Below are 14,062 nucleotides of genomic sequence, written 5' to 3'. Positions count from 1 at the left end.
GATTCCCAGACTCTCCAGCTGAAATAGATTACTCATGGTTTCCCACACACAGCCCTCAATTTCCTGGCTTCCTGCCTTTGTTTATGCCATTGCTTCTATCTGTAACAATCTCTTCTACTCTGTAAAACCCTACCATCCATCAGATCATCCCAAATGACACCTTCTTTTCAGGATCACCAAGTCTCTCTTGGTCTCTAAAACTGATGCGACCTCCTTTTTCAAAGCCTCCCAATACTCTGTGTTCATGCGCTCAGTTGCTCAGTCATGTCGAACTGTTTGCAACCCTGTAGGCTGTAGCCCACAAGGCTCCTCTGTCCATGGGACTTCCCAGGCAAGAATACTGGAGTGGGTTGCCATTTTCCTCTTCCAGAGGATCTTCCTGACCCAAGGATTCAACCTGCGTCTCCGTCATCTCCTGCATTGCAAGTGGATTCTTTACCACTGAGGCATCCACTGCACATTCCAAGTTTTGTATTCCTGTACCAATTTTCAAAACGTGTTATGCTAAGATTTAGCATAAAGTTTGAGAATATGGACTTTGGGGTCAAAGAAATAAAACGGCCCCCTGAATCTACCATGCCACACACACAAAGCTTTTTACCTTTGGCCAAATAATTTAGCTTATTTAAGCTGCATTTCTTTATTTGAAAAGAGCTAGGTCACAAGACATCCTCTAACAACATGATGAAGGCTCTGTACATTGTCTGAAAAGAAATATACAAACCTATGTACATTTTCAGTCTGTATACACATACACTTGTGTCTACCCAGTAGTGTTCTAGAGCAGAGAATCTCAAGTTGTGATCTTATATGCTTGGACGTTCCCAAGACTTTTTAGGACATACAAGAGGTAAAAATTTTTTCTGTAAATACACTCAGACGTTATTTACCATTTTCTCTGTGCTAACAGTTGTACCACTGACACAAAAGTAATGATAAAACTGTTGGCATCGTAGCATGAATCAAGGCAGTGACACCAAGCTGTCATTGTATTCATTGTATTCTTATTAGTCATGTTATTATTTACTGCTACGCACTTGCAGTTTAAAAATTACAGTTTCACTTAAGAAAATCCTTGATGAAGCAGTAAAAGTAGTTAACATTTTTTAGATCTCAAACCTGAGTCACATTCTGTATGTGAAACAGGAAGTACACCTATAGCACTTCTGCTACATACTGAAATACAATGGTTGCCTGGAGAAAAGGCATGAGTGTCTGAGATGTGAGCTAAACTAATCACTTTTCTCTTATTAGAACATTTATTTTATTTTTACTTGAAGGAATGACTGACCAATAAGCCGATATTCAGACCATAGTTTGGGTATTTGGTAGACATTTTCTCACAAATGAACAAGGTGAACCTATTGCTTCGAAGAATAAAAACTGAAAATATTTGTCACCAAAGGCGAAATTTGAGCTTTCAAGCAAAAAATAAATTTTAAAAAACTTATATAAGCTGCTGTGAGCCTAATATCTTCCCAATACCTGAAGACTTTTCTGGTGAGATCAAAGGTAATACTAACAAATAATGTCTTTAAAATAGCTTGTGTTATAAATGTGTCAATGTTTGGAAGATATGCATAACTCAGTAAACCAATACAATATTTTCAAATGATTAGTGTATGATATAAAACTATGTGTGAGTAAAAGACCCATTCAAAGTAAGTAATATAAACCAATCTGTTTTAATGTAATATAAGTTTTGAAGCTCATCAACAATGGTTTAAATTACACATGGAAGCTACCTTTAACAAACAATCACTTGTTCAGTTCTGCTCTGACTCAGATAAAGGAAAGCTCTTTGAGTCCTCAATCATTTTTAAGCATGCTTTCTTACCCTGAGAACATTGAAGCTCCTAAAGAAATGGTTCTGTGGTTAAGAATTCTTGCTCTAATATAAAGCCCACAATTTCATGAAGTGAAGTAGAGACTTCTGCCATATCAGTCCCAGGTTCCTAGAGTCAGGTCGTCTCTGCTGCTGCTACTGCTGCTAAGTCGCTTCAATTGTGTCTGACTCTGTGCGACCCCATAGATGGCAGCCCACCAGGCTCTGCCTTCCCTGGGATTCTCCAGGCAAGAACACTGGAGTGGGTTGCCATTTCCTGCTCCAATGCATAAAGGTGAAAAGTGAAAGTGAAGTCATTCAGTTGTGTCCAACTCTTCATGGACTGCAGCCTACCAGGCTCCTCTGTCCATGGGATTTTCCAGGCAAGAGTACTGGAGTAGGGTGCCATTGCCTTCTCCGCAGGTCGTCTCTATGGGGAGAAAACTTCTGCCATTAAAGCAGGTGACTGAAAAATTTAAAAAAAAACAAAAACTGTAAAATTACAAGGATGAATGCCTCTTTACCTTAAGTCTCCCAGTGGAATCCTGAAAATATAGGTGAAAATTAGATTTTTTTTAAAAAGTAAATTGTATTTCTTAATGCTCTAAGATGAAATTATTTTTGTAAAGAAAAGAAAATGTGCACTTTTTTTGGGGGGGGCGAATTTTCATGTAATGAATAATCTTCACACTCCCTTCCTCCACACAAATCTTTTTGCAATTAGTCCATTGCTTTAGGAAAATTTATTATTAATTAGAACAAAATGAATGGCATGTAGATAAACAGCCATTTTAAAGAGATTTTCATGAGTTGCAGACACAATGTCTACAGAAATATTCAGCTTAGTGACTCTAATACTCAGTAAACACTTTCCAGAACCATATTAAAACATTTGATCATGAGATGAACTTTTCTCCTGTTTTATTGTTTAGAGCTTAGGGAAGGTGTTGAAAAAAAGAAAAACAAAGTGACGAAGAAGAGAACCTGATAAAGAGAAGAAGAAAAGTTACTGGATAGGAAAAGGAGGCTTTTAACCATCACGTGAGCACTGAGGCCCAATTAGATATCCTTTAGGACTCACCACCTTGCTCTTTCCTCCTAATGTTGGCCTGCTGCTATTCAGGACACAACTGTCACAAAGTGGAAACACAGAGGTAGCCACCTTCCTGGTACCTGATTGGACCTACAGTTAGTTTTTCTGCTTGTATAGCTCTACAGTGAGGTGAATTGGCTCTTGGCCTGGAGTGCCAAGAACTTTTGACATAATACATTATGCTGGCTTCCAGGAGAGTTTAAGAACAAGGATGTGTTAGAGTCGCAGAGAAAAATACAAATATTTAAGTAGCAAACTTTATCAGATGTTGTAGTGTCTGAAAAATAAGACAAAGATAACTGAGATTCCTTATAAAAGTGGCAGAAAATCCATGAGGCACAGAGGATTTTACTTTTCTAGGAAGAAATTTTAGAGGGGAAAAAAGTTCTTCAGCTTTTACAATCTCTAATAATCTGTTCTCATCAAATAGGCCTCAGCAAAACTTCACATTGTCTATTGATAAAGACAATTGCTGAAGGCTTCTAATTTCTGATCTTCTGCATCCTTGCACACCCCGTCCTTGCATGCATGTGTGCTAAGTCGCCTCAATCATGTTCAGCTCTTTGTGACCCCATGGACTATAGCCCACCAGACTCCTCTGTCCATGGGATTCTTCAGGCAAGGATACTGGAGTGGGTTGTCATGCCCTCCTCCAAGGATCTTCCCAAGCCGGGATCTAACCCTCATCTCTTATGTCTCTTGCATTGGGAGGCAAGTGCTTTACAACTAGTGCCCCCTGGGAAGCCATATCTTAGAGATATTAAAGAAAATTCCTTTTCACACTGATCTTCTCTGATGGCTCAGATGGTAAAGAACCTGACTGCAAGGCAGGAAACCAGGGTCCAACCCCTGGATCAGGAAGATCCTCTGGAGAAGGGAATGGCAACCCACTTCAGTGTTCTAGCCTGGAAAAATCCACCAGACAGAGAAGTTTGATGGCCTAATGTGCATGGGGTCACAGAGTTGGACATAACTGAGTGACTAACACTCATTTTACTTTTGTTTGCCTCACCTCCCTCATGCTTCCAGGAATCCTGAATTTGTTCAGTGTCTTCTATATTTGACTTACTTAATTCTCTGATCACATCATTCAGTTTAGGTCAATTCAGCTTAGTCACTCTCATGCCCAACTCTTTGTGACCCCCTGGACTGCAGCACGCCAGGCCTCCCTGTCCATCACCAACACACAGAGTTTACTCAAACTCAGGTCCATTGAGTCGGTGATGCCATCCAACCATCTCATCCTCTGTCACCCCCTTCTCCCAACTTCAATCTTTCTCAGCATCAGGGTTTTTCCAGTGAGTCAGTTCTTCACATCAGTTGGCTGAGTATTGGAGTTTCAGCTTCAGCATCAGTCCTTTCAATGAATATTCAGGACTGATCTCCTTTACAATGGACTGGTTGGATCTCCTTGCAGTCCAAGGGACTCTCAAGAGTCTTCTCCAACACCACAATTCAAAAGCATCAATTCTTCTGTGCTCAGCTTTCTTTATAGTCCAACACTTACATCCATACTTAATTACTGGAAAAACCATAGATTTGACTAGACAGACTTTGGTGGCAAAGTAATGTCTTTGCTTTTTAATATGTTGTCTATGTTGGTCATAACTTTTCTTCTAAGGAGCAAGTGTCTTTTAATTTTATGGCTGCAGTCACCATCTACAATGATTTTGGAGCCCCCCCAAATAAAGTCTCTCACTGTTTCCATTGCTTCCCCATCTATTTCCCATGAAGTGATGGAACCAGATGCCATGATCTTAGTTTTCTGAATGTTGAGTTTTAAGCCAACTTTTTCACTCTCCTCTTTCACTTTCATCAAGAGGTTCTTTAGTTCTTCTTCACTTTCTGCCATAAGGGTGGTGTCATCTGCAAATCTGACATTATTGATATTTCTCCTGGTAATCATGATTCCAGCTAGCACTTCATCAAGCCCAGTGTTTCTCATGAGGTACTCTGCGTATAAGTTAAATAAGCAGGGTGACAATATATAGCCTTGACATACTCCTTTCCCTATTTGGAACCAGTCTGTTGTTCCATGTCCAGTTCTAACTGTTGCTTCCTGACCTGCATCTAGGTTTCTCAAGAGGCAGGTCAGGTGGTCTGGTATTCCCATCGCTTTCAGAATTTTCTACAGTTTATGGTGATCCACACAGTCAAAGGCTTTGGCATAGTCAATAAAGCAGAAATAGAAGTTTTTCTGGAACTCTCTTGTTTTTTCAATGATCCAATGGATGTTGGCAATTTGATCTCTGGATCCTCTGCCTTTTCTAAATCCAGCCTGAACATCTGGAAGTTCACAGTTCACATACTATTGAAACCTGGCTTGGAGAATTTTGAGTATTACTTTACCAGAGTGTGAAATGAGTGCAATTGTGTGGTAGTTTGAGCATTTTTTGGCTTTGCCTTTCTTTGGGATTGAAAAGAAAACTACCCTTTTCCAGTCCTGTGGCTACTGCTGAGTTTTCCAAATTTGCTGGCATATTGAGTGCAACACTTTCACAGCATCATCTTTCAGGATTTGAAATAGCTCCACTGGAATTCCATCACCTCCACTAGCTTTGTTCATAGTGATGCTTTCTAAGGCCCACTTGACTTCACATTCCAGGATGTCTGGCTCTAGATGAGTGATCACACCATCATGATTATCTGGGTCGTGAAGATCTTTCTAGTACAGTTCTTCTGTGTATTCTTGCCACCTCTTCTTAATATCTTCTGCTTCTGTTAGGTCCATACCATTCTGTCCTTTATTGAGCCCATCTTTGCATGAAATGTTCTCTTGGTATCTCATTTTCTTGAAGACATCTCTAGTCTCTCCCATTCTATTGTTTTCCTCTATTTCTTTGCAATGATCACTGAGGAAGGCTTTCTTGTCTCTCCTTGCTATTCTTTGGAACTCTGCATTGAAATGGGTATATCTTTCCTTTTTTCCTTTGATCACACCATTAGCAATTTCATTTATTCAGTAAGTCTGTATCAGGCGCCAATATACATCAGGCACCAGTAACACACTAGGGATCTAGAGAAGAGCAGAAGACATATCCCCATTGTTAAGAATCTTACTGTTTTCCCAATCAACATCCCAGTAAGTAATTTTATGGATATTGACAAATTGATCCTATAGTTTTACGGAAAGAGAGAGAAAAAAAAAAAAACCCAACAGAATAGCCATATAACATTGAAGGAAAAGAACAAAATTGGAGGACTGATACCACCAAACATTAAGTCTTACTATGAAGCAACAATGAATAAAGAAAGCAATATTGGTGAAGGAAATTGACAAATAAATCAATGGAGGATCAGAATCAAGAGCATAGAAGTAGAACCATATGAGCATAGACGACTGATATTTGACTAAGGAGCAAAGGCAAAACAAGAAATCAAAGACAATCTTTTCAGAATGAATCTGAAGACATAGACCTTACACTACTTATAAAAGTCAAACCCAAGTGGATCATAGAACTAAACATACAACACAAAACTACAAAACTCTTAGAAGTTAACACAGAAAAACAACTTGATGACTTTGGGTATGGTAATGACATTTTAGATACACTACCACAGACACAGTTCATTAAAAAAAAATAATTGATAAGCTGAACTTCACTGAAACTAAAAAATCCTGCTCTGTAAAAACAATGTCAAGATAAAGAGAAGACGAACCATAGACTAGGAGAAAATATTTGCAAAAGACACATCTGATAAAGGACTATTATACAAAATATAAAAAGAAATAGTAAAACTCAACGATAAGAAAACAACTACATTTATTTTTAAAGGGGCAAGAAGACTTAATAGTCACCTCACCAAAGAAAATACACAGATGGCAAGTGAGTATATGAAAAGATGTCCCACATCACATGCCATCAGAGAAATGGAAATTAAAGATACCAGCATATATCTATTAGAAGGGCCAAAATCTAGCAGAATGATAACACCACCAAATGATGATGCGAAGCAGGAAGAACTCTCACTCATTGCTGGCAGGAATGCAAAATGAGGCAATCACTTTGGAAGACAGTTTGGCAGCATCTCAGAAAGCTAAAGATACTCTTACCTTTTTTGGGTGGTGTTGTTCAGTCCCTAAATTGTGTCCAAACTACAGAATGCCATGCTCCTCTGTCCTTCACTCTCTCCCAGAGTTTGATCAAATTTATGTTCATTGAGTCATTGATGCTATATAACCATTTCATCCTCTGCTGCCCACTTCTTCTTTCATCTTCAATCTTTCCCAGCATAAGCGTCTCTTCCAGCGAGTTGGTTCTTCCCATGTGGTGGCCAAAGTATTGGAGCTTCAGCTTCAGCATCAGTCCTTCCAATGAATAGTCAGAGTTGATTTCCTTTAGGATTGACTGGTTTGATCTCTTTGCAGTCTAAGGGGCTCTCAAGAGTCTTCTCCAGCATCACAGTTCAAAAGCATCAGTTCCTCAGTGCTCAGCCTTCTTTATGGTCAAGCTCTCACCTCTGTACATGACTACTGGAAAAAGCATAGCTTTGACTATGCAGACTTTTGTTGGCAAAGTGATGTCTCTGCTTTTTAATATGCTGTCTAGTTTTGTCATAGCTTTCCTTCCAAGGAGCAAACATCTTTCTATTTCATGGCTGCAGTCACCATCCACAGTGAGTTTTGGATCCCAAGAAAATAAAATCTGTCATGGCTTCCATTTTTTCGCCTTCCATTTGACAAGAATTGGTGGGACAAGATGCCTTGATATTAGTTTTCTGAATATTGAGTTTTAAGCCAGCTTTTTCACTCTCTTCTTTCACCCTTATTAAGAGACTGTTTAATTTCTCTTCCATTAGAGTGGTGTCATCTGCATATCTGAGGTTGTTGATATTTCTCCTGGCAATCTTGATTCCAGCCTGTGAGTCATCTAGCCCACCTTTTCCCATGATGTACTCTGCATAGACGTTGAATAAGCAGGATGACAATATATAGCCTTGACATACTCCTTTCCCAATTTTGAAGCAGTCAATTGTTTCATGTCTGGTTGTAACTGTTGCTTCCTGATCCACATACAGGTTTCTCAGAAGGCAGATAAAGTGGCTTGTACTCCCATCTTTGTAAGAATTTTCCACAGTTTTTTGTGATCCACACAGTCAAAGGCTTTAGTGTAGTCAATGAAACAGAAGCACATGTTTTTCTGGGATTACCTTGCTTTGTCTCTGATCCAACAAATGTTAGCAATTTGAGCTCTGGTTCCTCTTCCTTTCTTAAATCCAACTTGTACATCTGGAATTTCTCAGTTCATATATTGCTGAAGAATAGGTTGAAGGATTTGGGGCATAATCTAACAAGCATGTGAGATGAGTGCAACTGTATGGTTGGAACATTCTTTGGCATGGCAAGAGTGAACATCAACTTTTTAGGAATCAGTGAACCAAAATGAATGGGGATGGACAAATTTAATTCAGTTGACCATTATATCTACTACTGTGGGCAAGAATTACTTGGAAGAAATGGAGTAGCAACAAGAGTCTGAAATGCAGTAAATGAGTGCAATCTCAAAAACAACAGAATAATCTTGGTTCATTTCCAAGACTACCATTCAATAGCACAGTAATCTAAGTCTATGCCCCAATCACTGATGCTGAAGAAGCTAAATTTGACTTGGCATACAAGACATTCTAGAACTAACACCAAAAAAGGTGTCTTTTTCATCATAGGAAATTGGAATGCAGCAGTAGGAAGTCAAGAGATACTTGGAGTAACAGGCAAGTTTGACCTTGGAGTACAAAATGAAAGCAGGGAAAAAGCTAACAAAATTTTGTCAAGAAAACACACTGGTCATAGCAAACACCTTTTTCCAACAACACAAGAGATAACTCTAACATGGACATCACCAAATGATCAATTCCAAAAATCAGATTGATTATATTATTTGCAGCCAAAGATTGTAAAGCTCTATACAGTCAGAAGGCAAAAGACTTGGAACTGACTATGGCTCAGATCATGAGCTCCTTATTGAAGAATTCAGGTTTAAATTGAAGAAAGTAGGGAAAACCACTAGACAATTCAGATATGACTCATCATGCAATCCAGAAGTTGCATTCCTTGTTAGTTAAAGAAGTTAAGAACTTAAGTCCACACAAAAATCTGCACATGGATATTTACAGCAACTTTATTCATAATTGCCAAAATTTGGAAGCCAGCATGATGTCCTTCAGTAGGTAAATGGATAAACTATGGTATATCAGATAATAGACTATCTGATTCTATTATCAGGTAGAATAATATTATCAGATTTCACTGCTCCTTCACTCAAAAGTCCTCATGAAGACCAGCACTGGGACTTAAAATTCACAGCAAGGTCCCCTATTCATCTTTGCAATTCAGCTCAGTATCAGATATTAAGAGCATACAATACAGATTACACATGTTGTTATTTCCAGAGCAGTTTCATGTAGTCGTGCATTGGATCCTTCCCATAAAGTCTAATTAGGCAGCCCAAGAATTTTATTTGTTTCATCCATGGGCAAACTGAGGTATAGAGAAGTTAAGTAGCAAATATTTTGGTCATACTACTGGTAAATTCCGTCACCAGTATCTTTCAGAGGTTGAGAGAGGTCTGTACCATCTCACATATTTAAAAGAAGTATTTTAAGAAGTCAAAACAGTTAGACAAATATCATGTAATATTTTTTAACATTTTTGTTTAACAAATAAACTTAATTAATAAAGATATACAATGCAAAATAATTACAATTAAAGGAATATGTGTGTGTAAATGTGTAGAAGCACATACCTATAGAGTATACTCCAGACAGTATGACCTAGTAATCTATGTGTAGAGTTACATAACAGATATTTGGTGACAAAAAAAAAAAAAAAAAAACCCTTATTTACCTACAAAATAACAATTTTCCCATTGGCAGTAATATTCTCAGTCAAGAAAATAATGAAAATCGATTATTACTGGGTTAGTATAATCAATGGGCTTCCCAAGTGGCTAAGTGGCTAAGTGCCAAGCAGGAGATGCAAGTTTGATCCCTAGTAGGGAAGATCCCCTGGAGAAGGAAATGGCAACCCACTACACTATTCTTGCCTGGGAAATCTCATGGACAGAAGACCCTGGCAGGCTACAGTCCATGGAGTCACAAAAGAGTCAGACATGACTTGGTGACTAAATAAGAAGAGTATAATCACAGTAATAGTCTCCCTTATTTCTGGTTTAGAGGGAGTCATGGGACCCAATTCTAGTGAAAGAGACCTTTCTACTTTGGATCATGTTATGTAGGGATATGATGTCTGGCTCTGTGGCAGCCATTTTTAAATAATGAGGTGGCAACATTAAGAACCAAACCAAGTCCTAATGATGGAAATAAAAAGATAGCAAAGCCTGTATCTGTTCTCAATGACTCTACTGATTCACTAGAACTGCCAGGCTATGACTATTTTATTAATCTAACAAAATCTTTTTCTAAAACCTTAAGAAACACAACTTAGTTTAGGTTTTCACTTATTTGTATGTGAAAAAATCTTGACTACAAGTTTCTTTCAATCTTCCTCATGATTGTGTGTAAAATTTCTTTTGGAGAGAGTGTCAACATACATATCACAGGCTCTTTGTAAATGTGAAGCCACAGCCAGCTTCTCTCCCCGACCTCCCTGCTGAAATACTTTCTCTTTATGTAATGATAGTGATCAGACCAAGAATCCTCAGTAGCTAGACCTTACTAGTCCTTTTTTGTCACACAGTGCTCTATGGAACCACCACAAAAGTTATCTGGTCTTCCTATCACTCAAAAAACTAAGGATTTTATGTCATTTCTCTCTCCCCAGCAACAACATGAATTCAATAATAAAAGTCAACTCTATTACAGCAAGAATTTCTAGGTTCAGACAGATGGTGTTGGGAATAACTTGAAGATCAGCAGAAGAAGATCAATGAAAGCAGAATAACTCTCCCTTCATGACTGAATATGTAGTAAAGATAAATGACAGTAAAGCACTCCAGAGATAAATAGCATTATTCTGACTTTATGATTTCTTTCTTCTATGGATCTCAGAAAATATGTAAAGAATACTCATCTCCACATCAGACTTAGGTATCATACATGTGAACAGGAAAAAGAGGGGCTCTTTCACTGTCCTGCTTTTTGTTCACTTTGTGTGAGGAGAGTGGGTGTACTTAAACAGTATGCCTATTTATATTCAATCACATATGGATGACATATATGAACTAGGTATCTATAATGCAGATATTTTAAACATTTGCTTACCACCAACTGTTTAACTGGGATTTCCATGAATAGAATAAAAGATATATGCACTAAATACATGTGTAGATGTATATGAAGATATAGTATAATTTACTATTATTTCTTTTTATGGGCCAAACAATAAAAAAAGAAAATCAAGTATCCTAAATAAATTTTGCTCAGAAATATTTCTGTTTCCCCCACCATGAAATAATATACTTAATACACCATAAACATCATTTATAAGGGAGAAAGAATGAAAATTATCTAGGGAAAGAAGAAACCCCAAGTTTAAAAAAATTCTCACAGTGGGACAAGATTGCTCATTCCTTTTGTAGAAAATATTTACATGTTTATTTGAAGTCCAATAAAAATGCATTTTAAATAAACAAAAATGTGCCAGGGATAACAATAAGCTACTAGTGAGTTGGGAAGAAGAAAAAAGCTTGCCAGGAGTAGGCATGTATATTTTTTAAGCATCCTGCTTCAAAAACCAGGATGTTAGGATGTTGCATCTTTAATTTTTCTGTTAATTATGGATTGAGCATTGTTGTGAATCTTGTCCTCAAAACCAAGCTTGGAAAATAAGAGCAGATGCTCATGCCCAGGTTTGGCTCATATGGGAATTGAACGGAACATATTGGTTTATAATTAATGTAATTTGTTGGATTATCTTTTGTGAAGGAGTGAAGGTAAACAACCTTGCAGCATTGTGATAATATCTTTGGAGCTTGGAGCTTCTATAGTAATGGAGTAAAAAAGAAAGACGCTCTTCCTGTCAGATTACAGGGAATTTTAAAATGTCTGTCACATTCAAACATACTTTTAATTAATTCAAAGGAAGGAATTAGGTGGAGACCCTAAAGCTAATTACAAATAGTGTGTAAAATGGGAGCCCTTGGTTTCCCAATGGGGAATTTTGATAAGGTGACTTCTCTTTTCTATTTGCTTTAATTTTATTGTGCAGTAAGGAAACGAAAGGGAAACATTTTCCCTTCCAACTAAACAGGAAATTGGGCACATAGCAAAATTCATTGATTTGAATATTCATCTTGTGGGGGGCACTATATTATTCATAAGATAGATACACTGACTTTTTTTCCATAAAGGTCAGGGCATCTGCATATCTCATCTTTGTTTGTTTGTTTGTTTCTCCATACCCTTCAGAGGTGTAGATATTATCTTCACTTCAAATAAACCCATTCATGACAAAAATGTAACCAAGGTTTTCCACACATAACCAAACCAAGAAGAATAAATGTTCTTAAATGTGATGTTTTCTAATCACAAAACATTTTCTCTGACTCACCCTGATTACGGGAGCATGTGTGTAACTTTAAATCTTGGATGGACATTCATTATCCATTTTTGAGAGTGCATCTCTGAATTTTCATTTTAATATATTTTTTTGTGCATTCTATGCCATTTTAAAAATTTGGTCTTCTTAGCTTCTAATAGTGTAATAAGTTTGAAGCTTTTTGTTACCTTTGTATGATTAACAGGTAAAATGTCTATTTTAATTGACTTTTCACTTTTTTTCATGCGTCCTTACATTTGATTGCTAAAAATAAATTGTTCTTTACAACATTTTTAACTAGAAACCCAGCTTAGGGCATTCTAGGTCCAGAATCTGTAAGTAGTTTGGAAAAAAGGGGATGGGGGAGAGAGTGAAGACATTTGGAATTTTTATTTAAAAGCAAAAGATGTTCATTCCCTTTAAAACAATTACATAAATAATGTTAATTTTTATTGTCCAAAATGAATTCTCTGCTTTCATCTTTTAGAAATGATTTCCTTTGGAAGACTTTTCAGAATACCCTCCATCTGAAGACTGATTTAAATGTTCTTTCTGTGTGTATCATAATACCTCATTCCTTCTCACGTGACATTATGTACCACACCCTAATAGAATTGCCTGCCTATTTCTCTCCCCTATTAATATGTGAGCATCCAGCACTTTTCTGTACTCTGAAAGTATTTGTTGAAACAATGAAAGAACAGGGTATTATTTGATTCTAAGAATCAAGAAAATGAGAGTAATTTTTAACAAATTAGCACCCATGTTACTTACAGTTTAGAATGTTAGTTCAGTTCAGTCACTCAGTCATGTCTGATTATTTCAGACCCCATGGGCTGTAGCACGCCAGGCTTCCCTGTCCATCACCAATTCTTAGAGCTTGCCCAGACTCATGTCCATTGGGCTGTGATGCCATCCAACCATCTCATCCTCTGTCGTCCCCTTCTCTTCCAGCCTTCAGTCTTTCCCAGCATCAGGGTCTTTTCCACTGAGTCAGTTCTTCACATAAGGTGGCCAAAGTATTGTGGTTTCAGCTTCAGCATCAGTCCTTCGAATGAATATTCAGGACTGATTTCCTTTAAAATGGATTGGTTGGATCTCCTTGCAGTCCAAGGGACTCTCAAGAGTCTTCTCTAACACCACAGTTCAAAAGCATCAATTCTTTGGCTCTCAGCTTTCTTTTTACATATATATATATTTTTTTTTTTTAATTTTACTTTATTTTATTTTACAATATTGGTTTTGCCATACATCAACATGAATCTGCCACGGGTGTACATGAGTTCCCATTCCTGAACCCTCCTCGCACCTCCCTCCCTATACCATCTCTTGGTCATCCCAGTGCACCAGCCCCAAGCATCCTGTATCCTGCATCAAACCTAGACTGGTGATTTGTTTCTTACATGATATTATACATGTTTCAATGCCACTCTCCCAAATCATCCCACCCTCTCCCTCTCCCACAGAGTCCAAAAGTCTGTTCTATACATCTGTATCTCTTTTGCTGTCTCACATACAGGGTTATCATTAACATCTTTCTAAATTCCATATATATGTGTTGCTGCTAAGTCACTTCAGTCGTGCCTGACTCTTAGCGACCCCATGGACTGCAGCCTACCAGGCTTCTCCATCCATGGGATTGTCCAGG

The sequence above is a fragment of the Oryx dammah genome, unplaced genomic scaffold, assembly GCF_014754425.2.
Source record: "Oryx dammah isolate SB20612 unplaced genomic scaffold, SCBI_Odam_1.1 HiC_scaffold_27, whole genome shotgun sequence".
NCBI lineage: Eukaryota > Metazoa > Chordata > Mammalia > Artiodactyla > Bovidae > Oryx > Oryx dammah.
This window is presented reverse-complemented; position numbering follows the sequence as displayed.